Here is a 15,706-nt window from a genome sequence, read left to right as displayed (position 1 = left end):
TGTACAAGGCAAAAACAGGGTTTTTCTTATTCCGATACCGGAAGTCCCATAGACTTGAATGGGACTTCCGGTATCGGAATCGGCGATACCGATACTTTTTTTAAAGATCGGCCGATCCATTCCGATCCGATACTTTGAAGTATCGGACGGTATCGCTCAACTCTACTGTCTATACATCGCAACTCAATTCCATCCTCACAAGAGCAGTTGAGAATGAGGTGATTAAGAAAGAATTGGCTTCAGCACTCATTATCTTGGAACCCACTATGTATCTATTACCAAATATTCATAAGGACATTTACTGTCCATCCAGGTGCTCCATTAATTCAGGAGTGGGGAAATTCTGGGAACATGTCAATCGATGTCACGGGGGCTTAGTTCAACTAAGGCTGAAATACCCGGGGCCCCTGTGGTGTCCCTTTTACTAGGGGAAACCCTGTCTGACCCTCAACCCAGGGTTTTTGCTGAAGGTGCAAATGCCTGAGCCTCCGACCTTTCCTTATCTCCTGCTCAGCCCTGCACTTAACCCTCCACCCTCCACCCAGTGAGGAGTCACACCACCAAAGCTCCCACACAAATAATGACAGACAGGAAGAACTTAAACTGCGCTGCGCCGCACACACACAGGAATAAACAGTAATGTGAACAGGGCACAACTAAACACAAATATGGGAAGGAGAAAGGATAACGACGGATCATACGACACCAGATATGAATCTCTCTCTCTCTTGAACACCTCCACTCCAGACCGGAACCACTTGGTATGAAACACAAGCTATAATCGGCGACGCCCATATGCCAGTATGACTATTCAAAGACCGTGGGCATGACTAACCTTCCAACCTGGTCTCCAGCAGGATTAACTCCCGAGAGCCTGAAGATCAAACCGGCGCCACTGAGGCTATAGTGGCTGGAGGTGGAACTACCTCTGCCTGCCGGATGCTGTGGTGTGAACAGCGTCCGACATGACAGTACCCCGTCTTCTACGAGGGACCCCAGGGCCCTCAAGACTCATAGGACCCGGCTTGTCCGGATGACGACGGTGAAAAGAACTGACCAGCCGATCCGCATGTATGTCTGAGGCTGGAACCCAAGACCTCTCCTCTGGACCATACCCCCGCCAGTGCACTAAATACTGAAGAGTACGGCATACTACTCGAGAGTCCACCACCTTGGCGACCTCGAACTCTAACTCGCCATCCACCATGACTGGAGGTGGCATCGGCGTCGTGTCCACCAAGCCTACCACCTTTTTCAATAAAGCCCTGTGAAAAACGTTATGTATTCTGTACACCGCAGGAAGTTCCAACCGATAAGCCACTGGGTTAATGATGGCAGAAATCCTAAAAGGCCCAATAAACCTTGGACCCAGTTTTAAAGATGGGATTTTGAGTTTTATGTTCTTCGTAGCTAACCACACCCATTCACCCACACACAGGTCCGGACCTGGCACGCGTCTACTGTCAGCCACCCGTTTGTACCTGGCACTCATGCTCAACAAACGCTGTTTCACCCACCTCCAGACTGATGACAATTGGGCTCCTAGCTGATCCTCCTCCGGGACACCCCCGGAGTCACCCTGACGTAAGGTACAAAACTGAGGATGTTGACCGTACACACAAAAGAATGGAGACTCTCCTGATGACTCTTGGCGGTGATTATTTAATGCGAATTCGGCCAGAGGAAGGAAAGTAGACCACTCCTCCTGGTTGTCGGACACAAAGCATCATAAATACTGTTCTAGATTTTGGTTCATGCGCTCAGTTTGTCCATTAGACTGTGGATGAAACGCCGATGAATGTGACAACTTGATCCCCAACCTAGAGCAAAAAGCTTTCCAAAACCTCGCCACAAATTGCGTACCCCTATCAGATACTATGTCAGACGGTACTCCGTGGAGTCTGACCACCTCCTTCACAAATACCTGAGCCAACGTCTTAGCATTGGGCAAAGAGGACAACGCCACAAAATGCGCCATCTTTGAAAAACGGTCAACCACCACCAGGATGACCGTGTTCCCTGCCGAGGCTGGCAAGTCAGTGATAAAATCCATGGAGATTTCTGTCCATGGCCTATTGGGTACCCCCAGAGGCTGTAGCGTGCCAGCAGGACGGGTTCGGGGTGACTTAGCCCTAGCGCACGTGATGCAAGCTGCCACGTACGAGACCACGTCCTGCCGGATATTGGGCCACCAGAAACGACGCGATACCAGCTCTAAGGTGCCCTTCACCCCTGGGTGACCAGCCAGTACCGAATCGTGGTGTTCCTTCAACACCTTAGGCCGAAGATGCAGGGGTACAAATGATTTGTTGGCGGGAAGTCCTGGTGGTACCTCCTCTTGGGCCTCGGCAATCTCCGCCTCTACCTCAGTCGTGAGAGCCGAGACCACTACCCCTTTCTGGAGGATGGGTACCGGCTCTTCCCGAGGTTCTCCCCCCGGAAAACACCTAGACAAAGCATCCGCCTTGGTGTTTTTAGCCCCGGGACGGTACGTCACAAGAAAATTGAAACGAGTAAAAAACAATGCCCAGCGAGCCTGCCTAGGAGACAGACGCTTGGCCGACTCCAGGTAGAGCAGATTCTTATGGTCGGTGATAACTGTGACCTGGTGAGCCGCCCCCTCCAAGAAGTGTCGCCATTCCTCAAAAGCCAGTTTGATGGCCAACAACTCCCTGTTGCCGATATCATAATTCCGTTCGGCCGGCGACAGCTTCTTGGAGAAGTAGGCGCATGGATGCATCTCGCTCAAGGACGAGCCTTGAGACAGTACTGCCCCCACTCCCACCTCCGACGCATCAACCTCTACCACAAAAGGTTTAGACACGTCTGGTTGCACCAGAATGGGGGCTGAAGCAAAACTATTCTTCAGACGCTCAAATGCACGTATAGCCACCTCAGGCCAGTTCGCCAGATCGGCACCCTTCTTTGTCATGTCCGTGAGCGGTTTGGCGACAGTCGAAAAGTGTTTTATAAATTTCCTATAATAATTCGCAAACCCAAGGAACCGCTGGAGTGCTTTCAGACTCTCCGGCCTCTCCCATTGCAACACCGCTTGCACCTTAGCGGTGTCCATTTTAAAACCGGCTGCGGACACAATATATCCCAAAAAGGGCAACTCCTGGACAAAAAATAAACATTTTTCCAGCTTAGCATAGAGCTGGTTCTCCCGGAGCAACTGTATCACCTGCCTAACATGCTCCAAATGAGTGTCCCGATCGCTAGAATAAATGAGGATATCATCCAGGTATACAATCACAAATCTCCCCAGGACATGAGCAAATACATCATTAATAAAATGATGGAAAACGGCAGGCGCGGTGGTCAACCCAAACGGCATAACCAGACTCTCAAAATGACCCTCAGGAGTGTTAAACGCCGTCTTCCACTCATCCCCCTGATGGACCCTTATGAGGTTATACGCCCCCCTGAGGTCCAGCTTGGAAAACCATTTCGCCCCGCTACCTGGTTGAACAAATCCGGGATCAACGGCATTGGGTAGGGATCACGGATAGTAATCTGGTTTAACTCTCGGAAATCCAGACACGGGCGTAACCCCCCATCTTTCTTCTTAATGAAGAAAAACCCCGCGGCTACAGGCGAGGACGAAGGCCGGATGTGACCTTTGCTCAGACTCTCCGCGATGTAGTCTTTCAGAGCTTGTCTCTCAGGACCAGAAATATTAAACATCCTGGCCTTAGGTAATTTGGCCCCAGGTTTTAACCTAATAGCACAGTCATAGGCTCTATGTGGAGGCAGTTCTGAGCAACCCTTCTCAGAGAAAACATCCGCGAAATCCTGCAAAGCCTCCGGCAGGCTGGGCGTCACGGCGGACACACATGTGCCCAAGCAATTGTCTTGGCAGAAACCACTCCATTGTACTATGTCCTGAGTTTTCCAATCAATTACCTGGTTGTGCCTGGACAGCCATGGAAAACCCAGGACCATTTGAGCTGGGAGATTACGGAGGACCCTACATGTAACCGACTCAGAATGTAGGACCCCAATGTGGAGTTTCACCTCTGCCACAAACTCAGTAATCTCCCCTTGAGGGAGGGGAACAGCATTAATGGTCACCACCTGTATGGGGTGAGGAAGTTTTTCGATCTTAAACCCGGCGGTGTGTGCAAACTCCTCATCTATGAGATTGGTGGCGGAACCGCTATCCACAAACACTGATATAGGTAGCTCTCTGCCGGCGATAATAACCTTGGCAGGGAGCATACATTGAGATACCATCATGGAGGATATGCATACGCTCAGTTGGGTCTCCTCCATACCCTCTGAGCTTAACAGTTTTCCGCCGGTGTGACCCTCTTAGGTAGTACCGGGCAAACGTTAACATAATGACCTCCTTTACCACAGTAGAAACATGCTCTGGGCTTCCGGAATCCCGGAGCGCGAGGCTGAACCTGTGCCACGCCAGCAATCTGCATAGGTTCAGGGGACTCATCTACTTCAACCACACCTGCACCTCTGTTTTCCCCCAAAGGTAGCGTCTCCTGTGCCCCCTGACGAAAACGGCGATCAATACGTATCACCAAACTCATGGCAGACTCCAATGATGCCGGAGTCTCATACATCAGGAGGGCTTGTTTCACCCTCCCTGATACCCCATGAATAAACTGGCTCCGCAGTGCTGGGTCATTCCACTGTGTGTCTACAGCCCAGTGGCGAAATTCCGAACAATAGTCTTCTGCCAAGTGCTCCCCCTGGCGGAGGGCGCGGATTTTAGATTCCGCTAGAGCCAGTCGGTCAGGGTCATCGTAAATGAGCCCGAGGGCAGAAAAAACATTATCGACCGAATGAAATGTAGCAGAGTCAGCTGGTAAGGAAAATGCCCATGCTTGGGGGTCACCACTCAGTAATGACAACACCAGCCCTACTCGCTGGGCCTCATTACCTGAGGATATTGGCCGCATGCGGAAGTATAATTTGCAGGCCTCCCGAAATACGACAAATTTGCTGCGATCGCCTGAAAATCGTTCTGGCAGCGGAAACTTCGGCTCTGCACCGATACCTGCAGATGCCGTTTGCACCTTTGCTACTACCAGGCCCTGCTGCTGAACTGCCCCTTTCAACTCGGAGACCTGTATGGACAGCGCCGCCAACTGGCGGGTTATGGAATCTAATGGATCCATGGACTCCTGAAAAAATGTGGGCTGATTATAATGTCACGGGGGCTTAGTTCAACTAAGGCTGAAATACCCGGGGCCCCTGTGGTGTCCCTTTTACTAGGGGAAACCCTGTCTGACCCTCAACCCAGGGTTTTTGCTGAAGGTGCAAATGCCTGAGCCTCCGACCTTTCCTTATCTCCTGCTCAGCCCTGCACTTAACCCTCCACCCTCCACCCAGTGAGGAGTCACACCACCAAAGCTCCAACACAAATAATGACAGACAGGGAGAACTTAAACTGCACTGCGCCGCACACACACAGGAATAAACAGTAATGTGAACAGGGCACAACTAAACACAAATATGGGAAGGAGAAAGGATAACGACAGATCATACGACACCAGATATGAATCTCTCTCTCTTGAACACCTCCACTCCAGACCGGAACCACTTGGTATGAAACACAAGCTATAATCGGCGACGCCCATAGGCCAGCATGACTATTTAAAGACCGTGGGCGTGACTAACCTTCCAACCTGGTCTCCAGCAGGATTAACCCCCGAGAGCCTGAAGATCAAACCGGCGCCACTGAGGCTATAGTGGCTGGAGGTGGAACTACCTCTGCCTGCCGGATGCTGTGGTGTGAACAGCGTCCGACATGACAATCGATGGCTTGATTCGATCTTACAATCTCTTGTTTAAAGTCTTGCTTCTTTCCTTAAAGATACTGGTGCATTACTTAGGTTTGTAGGTTTGATGACCTACATAATGACCTAGATGCCATATTAGTGATGACTGACACCAAGACCATGTACACAAATAGACATTCTGATGGCCTGATGGCCACTAAATATTATCTCAACATGTCTAACCTTTCTACTAATCTTCAGGACATAGTACTTGAATTATTGGAATTCACCCTTACCTATAACTTTTTTATTTTTAAGGGGTCCTTCTTCCTACAGCTCCAGGGGACAGCCATGGTGGGCCGCCTTTGCGCTGGCCTACGCCAACCTGTTTCTGGGGCTGTGGGAGAGGGACCTCTTCTGGTTGGATTGGGTTTCTGGGGCTGTGGGAGAGGGACATCTTCCTGTTGGATCGGGTTTCGTCTATGGACGGCATCCCTCTCTGGACCCTGTACATCGACGATATCCTCCTGATCTGGCAGGGACCTGTCAATTTGCTACATGGGTTCATGATTTCTCTGAATAATAATGAACATAATATTCGCATCACATATCATTGTGATGCCAAAACTATTGAGTTCTTGGATGTTTTGCTAAAACGTGATGAGAATGACATCATACAGACGGACATTTATAGAAAGCCCACTTCTACAAACACATTGCTGCATGCTTCCTCTGCGCATCTTAGACATATGATACAATCTGTCCCCACTGGTCGGTTCCTCAGCTTCTGTAGAATTTGTTATATGGATGTCAATTTTGAAAAACAGGCTGAGGAGCTAAAATCTAGGCCCAATAGTCGCCGAATGGTGAAAAAGACCTATAATCGGGCTAAATATTAATCACGACATAATTATGTATATAAATCTGGTGACAAACAATCTGATGAAAAGGTGCAATTAGTCACTAATTACCATACACAATTTTCACATGTGAGAGAGTCTCTCACTAGATCATGGCCTATTCGTAAAGCCCACCCAATTATCTCTAAATATATTCCAGAGAGACCTGCTATTACCACACAACGGTCTAAAAATCTCAGCGACATACTCGGACTACATTCCTGGACAGTGGACACCTGTGCTGTAAGATGTGGATGTGTTCCGTGTGGCCTGTGCGTGACCTGTCCTAACATTGACAGATGTGACACCTTTTTTAATGCTAACAGGTCCAAAAATTATGATATCAAGAAATTTATCACATGTACCACCCATAACATTATTTATTTTGCAACCTGTCCATTTGGACTTATTTATATTGGTCTAATTACTCACTGCTAAAGGCACGTACCAGGGAACATATATTAGGTGTCATTGCTGCCATTGACCGCTGTGATGCCACCCTTCTTAGGGTAAAGGGCATCAATTCTATCCATGACTCTACCCGTGGGGGGAGGAAATCACAGAAGTTGGCTCAGCTAGAGTCCCCTTGAATATGGAACTTGAACATCTATCAATGGGCTAAACGAGAACATTAGCTTTGTTCCCTTCTTGTGATTTCTGATTGCAATAGGTATATTTCCACCTTGTGTGGTTATTTTGGTTTCTGTATTTATTTTATTTGCTTTTAACACGTTTTATATGTTTAGGGGTCCTAGCCTCACTGTGATTCCATCCTGATGTGGCCTTTCTTCTTGTGTTGTTGACCATCCTCTCTTATGGCCTGCCAGCAATGAAGTGGACTATTTCTTGCCATTCTGAGTATGTGGGTCGCCCTGCCAGGGCTGTGGGGTACTCGGTACCGGGCCGGTGTCAGGCAAAAAGTATCACAGCAGCTGTGACCCGGTCCGTGGCCCTGGACGCCCAATGTTAATGGTGGTGTGTGGTTAATGGAATTGAATAGTTTGTGACGCCACCTGTGGTGTTCGGCAAGGGAGATGTTAAGCATACAAATTTTTATAATGCTGCATAAACATTTCTTATACTAATCTTCCTAGTATAGGAGGTACTCATCTTGATCGTTACAAACAATTCTATCTTAAATCCTATCTAAAATTTTTAATTCTAAGTGCAATTCTCAGTTCAAAGTGCTATTCTCTGTTACACATTTTTCTCTCATTTTCCTTCTCTAGTACACATTTATTTTTCTACTTTCACTGTCTCTTCTAGACGCAAGACGTTGACCGCAAGTATCTGGTCCGTCACCTGTCTACTTTCAATTCTTTATTCACATCACTCATCTCTAAATCAGACATTCCTAATTGTTCTATAAAAGCCATTTCTCAGTTACTAATATTCTTATAAAACACATTATCAAATACTTCACTGTAAAATATTCAACAGTTATTCTTGTAAGTGCTGGACATCGCTCCTAGACGGGATTTCTTGCAGTGTCCCTTGAGGTAGACATCATCTTCAAAAAGTGTCCATGCAAAAACATTTTCTTCGCAAAGTGTCTCTATATGTAAAACCAAGAAAGGGCACCTAAAGAGATGCAACTATTTACAATAAAAGTTTTTGGATCACTCCAAGTTCATGATCGCTAGTTCAAAATTGAAGAACGCTGCATCAAAACAGGACAACTAAAGTGCTACCAGAAAAACAAAAACATGATAGCAAAAACAAGGCACAACTGGTGCAACAAACCCTCCTGGGTAATGAGAGTTAAATTTTTAGTGCTGGTCCCCTCCTGGGGTTCTGGAAGCTGCTCCCCAGGCTGCAGGTCTCTGTCAGGATGTCCCTTTCTCAGATGTGGCTCAACATCCCTCCGGTTAAAGAATAAGTCACTAATGCGCTTTGGGTCCGCGATGAATCCAAAACCTCTTTCTTTGTTCACGTTCAGCACTTGCCCCCATCCGGCTGCATCCCAGGGGCCATGATGACCTGCACGGGCCCTCTCCTTCCGGGCCAGATCCGGGCCCAGCACAGCCTTCTTTCTCTGCTCTCTCTCCTGATACACTGCTGCCAGCTGCCGGATGGTGGTCCGGCACCCAGCCCAGTTCTCTTCATCCTCCCGCTCTTCTCGGGACCTCCTCTCACCCACGGCACTAGCATCCTGGTCCCAGACCAGATCCAGGACGACCTGGCCAGCCGCTGCAACAGTGGTACACCCCAGGGCCTCCCCAGGTGGAGGGACACCTGACATACCTGGGGCCTCCTGGCGGTGCAGCTTCTGCTCCAGTGCAGGTGGTGATGGAGCGGATGGTGGCTCCGGGTCCGCAGGGGTCTCTGCAGGGACCTGTGCAGCCGTGTCAGGTCCGGGCGGGAGCTCCACTTCCACTCCCGGGTCCTCCGGTAACTCCTTTGGGCAGGCGGCACTCAGCCGTACGGTCAGGGTAGAAGTATAGATCAGTGCTGCCCGGGGACAGTCCGGTGAAGTAGCGGCGGGTACCGATGGAGAGGGTACCGTTGGTGTAGGCCCCGCCGGGGCGCGCTGCTGTCTCCGCTTCTCTAAGGCTTCCTTCCTCAGCTGCAGATGGGTGGTCAATTCGGTGATTTTGTCTTCTAATTGCTGGCGGTTCATTCCGGAGATCGGGTTGGAGCCGTCAGCCATGGTGACAGGGAGATCTGGTTCCCCGCCCTCCGCAGGCCTCCTTCCCTCACTCTCCAAAATGGCGTTCTGGCGTTCTTCTTCCTGCCTCGGCCCCTTTCCCACCACTGGCTTCTTCTGCCCCTCCTTCCGGGGGCAGCGCCTTCTTCCAGCGCCTCCATACCAAGCCAGTATATGAACCCCTCGGTGGGTGGGCCATGTCGCTGTCACATTGTAATTCAGGCAGGGAAGGCCCAATACTCTTCGCGGTCTTTTCCTAGGACCTCCCATCTCTTCACGCCCTTCTTCTCCGCAACAGCGGCCATTTCTAATGTCCATTTTACAGTCTATTAAATCAGGTCTTCTGCACATTTTCAAAAGCACAAAGTCTCACAAATTTCAGGCGCACAGAACCCGATGGCATCGGGTCTCGTCATCCTGTTTGTGACGCTAAAATTGGGTCGCCCTTCCAGGGCTGTGGGGTACTCGGTATTGGGCCGGTGTCAGGAGGAAAGTATCACGGCAGCTGTGACCCGGTTCATGGCCCTGGGCACCCAATGTCAATGGTGGTGTGTGCTTAATGGAATTGAATAGTTAGTGACGCCACCTGTGGTGTTCGGCAAGGGAGATGTTAAGCCGACGCTGCAGACAGATCCTCTGGGACAGATGGTGGGATGCAGCAATGGTGGTATAGCCCTCCACAGGCAGGGCTGTTGTCCCAGGGCAGTGTAGATGTGGGTGTGGGGACACCTTGATGGTGTAGTGTCCGGCGCAGAGAATGTAGCAATGCTGGCGGATGCAAGAAGGAATGGAGGACACAAGGGCTTGCAGTTTCAACACTTTACTTCCAGTTCTTGGTAACCACTGGTGCCTGCTTCCATGCCGTGTCCTCCGGGGCAGAGACTCAATCAACCTCCCGGGCAAGTTAGGCTTCTCCTCTCCAACACTCCGCCAACATGTACCTTTCCTCAACGACTCCTCTAATGCGCCTTTAGTGTGAAGAGCTCCAGTACCGTAGTTACTCTGAAGTTCCTCCTGTCAGATGTTCCTAGCAACTCTACTTGTATGACAGACAGCTGTAGCCTGATCAGGGACCTCCTGGATCCCGCTCTCTATCCGTGTTGCTGTTGTGTCCCAAGTCTTGGATGGGAGTAGTGCATTTACAGCCAACTACTCCACCGGTGTCTGCTGCAGAACCATAAGTGTCCATACAACCTCGGGGACCGAGCCCCGGCCTTGCGGTGAGAACCTATAGGCAGGGTTCCTCTTCCAACCCACAACTCCTCTCTGTTCTCCTACTCATTCGTTCCGCGCTGCTCCTTCTCTCTGTTATGGAAGCTTAGGTTGCAGTTCTACGTCTTTCTCCTTCTGTTCCTTTCCCGTGCCAGCTGGCTCAGGTCACTGAGGCCGCTGCAGCACTCCTTCCTCCATCCCTCTTCCAGGGATCCTCACTCCTGTCTGAGTGACTTCCTACTCCACTGACCTTCTGTCAGACTGACCTGTAATTTTAAACTTTCCCACTCTTTTATATCTAACTCCACCCACCTCCCAGCACATCTCGTGTTACGAAGCAAGGACCCATGAAAGGTGCTCTGCTATCCTCTAAGCATGGAGCCGCAATCTGGTCCATTGCTGAACTATCCTGTGTGTGGGTGCAGGTGTTGGAGCGTGGAAAGGAGTTCCCAACTTACCTAGTTGGTGGGGCACTACACCTTAGGAGAAGGTGCAGTACCTCTGTGGCGACTGAGCCTCAGGGGCCCCACATATGCATCATATGTCTTAACTATTTTGAATATGTCCTGTATAATTGTAGCCTGATACTCGGATTTATTGCTATAAAATATTTTTGTTTTACCATTATATGATGCATCTATTATGGTATATATTGAACATTATTCCATCAATTCCTGAGCTCCTTTCAATTATACAGGAATGAGTGTATTTATAAACTATATTTGCATGCTCTAGACATTGATGGTTTTATGTTATCCTCCTACAGTTGTGGCCAAAAGTATTGACACCCCTGCAATTCTGTCAGATAATACTCAGTTTCTTCATGAAAATGATTGCAAACACAAATTCTTTGGTATTATTATCTTCATTTAATTTGTCTTAAATGAAAAAGCACAAAAGAGAATGAAGCAAAAAGCAAAACAATGATCATTTCACACAAAACTCCAAAAATGGGCCAGACAAAAGTATTGGCACCCTCAGCCTAATACTTGGTTGCACAACCTTTAGCCAAAATAACTGTGACCAACCACTTCCGGTAACCATCAATGAGTTTCTTACAATGCTCTGCTGGAATTTTAGACCATTCTTCTTTGGCAAACTGCTCCAGGTCCCTGATATTTGAAGGGTGCCTTCTCCAAACTGCCATTTTCAGATCTCTCCACAGGTGTTCTATGGGATTCAGGTCTGGACTCATTGCTAGCCACCTTAGAAGTCTCCAGTGCTTTCTCTCAAACTATTGCTAGTGCTTTTTGAAGTGTGTTTTGGGTCATTGTCCTGCTGGAAGACCCATGACCTCTGAAGAAGACCCAGCTTTCTCACACTGGGCCCTATATTATGCTGCAAAATTTGTTGGTAGTCTTCAGACTTCATAATGCCATGCACACGGTCAAGCAGTCCAGTGCCAGAGGCAGCAAAGCAACCCCAAAACATCAGGGAACCTCCGCCAGGTTTGACTGTAGGGACCGTGTTCTTTTCTTTGAATGCCTCTTTTTTTCTCCTGTAAACTCTATGTTGATGCCTTTGCCCAAAAAGCTCTACTTTTGTCTCATCTGACCAGAGAACATTCTTCCAAAATGTTTCAGGCTTTTTCAGGTAAGTTTTGGCAAACTCCAGCCTGGCTTTTTTATGTCTCGGGGTAAGAAGTGGGTTTTTCCTGGGTCTCCTACCATACAGTCCCTTTTCATTCAGACGCCGACGGATAGTACGGGTTGACACTGTTGTACTCTCGCACTACAGGGCAGCTTGAACTTGTTTGGATGTTAGTCGAGGTTCTTTATCCAACATCCGCACAATCTTGCATTGAAATCTCTTGTCAATTTTTCTTTTCCATCCACATCTAGGGAGGTTAGCCACAGTGCCATGGGCTTTAAACTTCTTGATGACACTGCGCACGGTAGACACAGGAACATTCAGGTCTTTGGAGATGGACTTGTAGCCTTGAGCTTGCTCATGCTTCCTCACAATTTGGTTTCTCAAGTCCTCAGACAGTTCTTTGGTCTTCTTACTTTTCTCCATGCTCAATTTGGTACACACAGGGACACAGGACAGAGGTTGAGTCAACTTTAATCCATGTCAACTGGCTGCAAGTGTGATTTAGTTATTGCCAACACCTGTTAGGTGCCACAGGTAAGTTACAGGTGCTGTTAATTAATCAAATTAGAGATGCATCACATGATTTTTCGAACAGTGCCAATACTTTTGTCCACCCTCTTTTTTATGTTTGGTGTGGAATTATATCCAATTTGGCTTTAGGACAATTATTTTTGTGTTTTTTCATTTAAGACAAATTAAAAGAAGATAATAATACCAAAGAATTTGTGTTTGCAATCATTTTCAGGAAGAAACAGAGTATTATCTGACAGAATTGCAGGGGTGTCAATACTTTTGGCCACAACTGTATATTTACTTATTATCAACCTGTGGCTTTGTCATTGAAATTATGGAGTATCATTACTACTATTATTATCGTTGTCACTTTATCTGGCGCTGCATGGCTATATATAATTTATTTATTCCAATGGACTGTTGATACATTTTTCTACAGGTCATATGGCCACATATTTTGATTGCATCATATCAATCAATATTGTATCAATCACAATTAGTACTGTCCTTGGTATCTTCTATTCTTTTTCTACCAGTGGACCTGTACGCATGCGCACCGTACACCCTTTCTACCCCTTGGCTCTCTGCATCTCCTGTAGTGGCTGGCATCAGATCACATGTTGTGTGGTTCTGATGTCACCCCCCAACTGACGCCGATACCGACCAGCATACTGTTAGTCACGACTGCGCATGCATCACCCTCGGCCCATTTGTAATCATGCACGTGCATGCTGTGGATCTCCTGTGACCGATGGCGGCATCTTTCCATGGGTGTCAGTGCTAGTTCTGAGCCCAATCCTGCTGCCCCCTGTATGACATGGATGCCAGTTGGTGTGGGCGTGGCAACACGCACATCACTTCCTGTTCTCCCTCTATTGGTTTTGGCCCCTTTTTGAAAACTGCACTTTCAATTTTGTTATGCCCCTTGATGAAGGTAAGGCCAAAATGCACGTCGGGGCAGACGCACATGCTGCTGTGCCCTCCTACATATGGTGTCCAAGCTAGGTATGCTTTCTAGAATTCCAGCATATATACTTTATAAATATTTCTATATGTTGAATACCTTAATACCTTAGTGCTCCCTGTGCATGCTCCACCTGTGTATGACTACCATACCACTATGATTTATATTTTGGGCAGTTGGTCTTAATTATCTGCATCATAATTTAATGGCTTATTGCTTAATATAACTATTGTATTCTATGACCTCCAGCTTTCACTGTGCATCCTACACTTTATACTGCACATATGCACTTTCTGTTTTCTCCCCTTTCAAACCTGTTCCTTTAATATAATATCAATAAAGTGTTTATATTTTTACATCATTTTGGACTGCTTGATCGTTTTTCTCCTTCCTTGCTCATAGTTACTATTATGACTATCAGTCCACTATACATACTGTCCTCTACGTGTGTACCACAATGAATAATAAGACATTGGGATATATTTAATAACTGATAATGGTACCGCTGTTTCCATTGAGCCATTATTACAGAATAATTACCCAGTATACTGACTCATTAGTAGCTCCCAAACTGTTTGATGGCTTCAACTTTGTATTATGACTGCCACACTATACAAAAACTCTACATTAGCTCCAACACTGTATGATGGTTCCTCACTGTAATCCCCACACTTTATGCCCCTTAAATTGCCTCCATATAGTATAATGCATCCCATAGCCCTCTGTATAGTATACTGCACTCCTCACAGGCCTCTATATAGTGCAATTCACTCCCCATACACTTCCATATAGTGAAATGCATCCCACTGTCCTCCATATAGTGCAATGCACTCCCCATAGGCCTCCATATAGTATAATGCACTCCCCATAGGCCTCCATATACTATAATCCACTCCAAATAGGCATACATATTGTGTAATGCACTCTCCTTAGGCCTCTATATACTATAATGCACTCCCCATAGGGTTCCATATAGTGCACTCCCCATAGACCTCTATACAGTATAATGCAATCTCCAAAGGCTTCTATTTAGTATAATGCACTCCTCATAGGCCTTCATACAGTATACTGCACTCCCCATTAAAAAATACAATATTCACCTCTCTTCCTCATTCCCCATCTGCTCCAAGCACCCACTCATCTCAGCACAGCGGGAGCTATGTACTGACGTCATTGCGTCCTCTGTCAGTGTCTGCGTCATTCTCGTTAGACGCAGGGGGGGAATGATGGGAGAGGGAGCGTGTCACTCCATGTCTCATCATTGCTTTTAGCTGCATAGACATCTAGCTGACACAGGCCAACTGTGCTGGCCCTCTGCTGCTCAAGGGCCGCATAGCGGCCTGGTGGCAGTGCAGGGAGATCGAGTCTCCTCGCTCTGCTGCAGAGTGTAACTGTATGATTCAGTTACATGACAAGAATCTGCTAAATAGGCTAAATAGTTGAAAGTCAAATTTATTTATAAGATAGCCAAGATGATTGTCTATAAAATGATGGTCGTCTCACGATCAAAGCAGGAGTGGATGGTGAGATATGGATTATGAAATTCTAAACATTGTTACCCTTTTGTTCTTCACTACTGTATAATATACTAGTAGCAATTTTTGATGTCAGTGTATTAATGTTTGCATTAGCTAAGGTGGGTAAAACTGAAGATTTTGCAATGAAAGTTATATTATTATTCTTACTTTCATGTTATGGATAAAAAATGTTCTCTGAAACTCAGTCTTGTCAAAAATTTGGAAACTGTTTTTGTATTCAGTGAGATATTGATTAAAATTGTACTTTTCAAAGGGGGTGTACACATTTTGGCTGAGCACTGTATATGCCATTTCAATATTTGTTTTGTGAAGAATTTTTTTCTAATAGCAGAAAGAAAGCAACATTCTTCACTCATACCAGCTTTCAATGCTACTTCTTGCACATAAGTTCTGAATAAATGAAATAAAAACAAAAGCACCAGCATTCTTGTAATGCATAATTCAATCTTCCAATAGATACATATAAAAAAAAGCTAATATGCTAAACAAGACGGTCAGGATTAATTTTCAGCAGGGGGAAAATAATTAGAATCACACTTTCCCATTGAAGGCAGTGAAAATGTAAACAATACTTCCCTCCAGGCAAGTGCTTTATCAAG

Source organism: Dendrobates tinctorius, unplaced genomic scaffold (assembly GCF_039654945.1).
Source record: "Dendrobates tinctorius isolate UK_male_01 unplaced genomic scaffold, ASM3965494v1 ptg000004l, whole genome shotgun sequence".
Lineage (NCBI taxonomy): Eukaryota > Metazoa > Chordata > Amphibia > Anura > Dendrobatidae > Dendrobates > Dendrobates tinctorius.
This window is presented reverse-complemented; position numbering follows the sequence as displayed.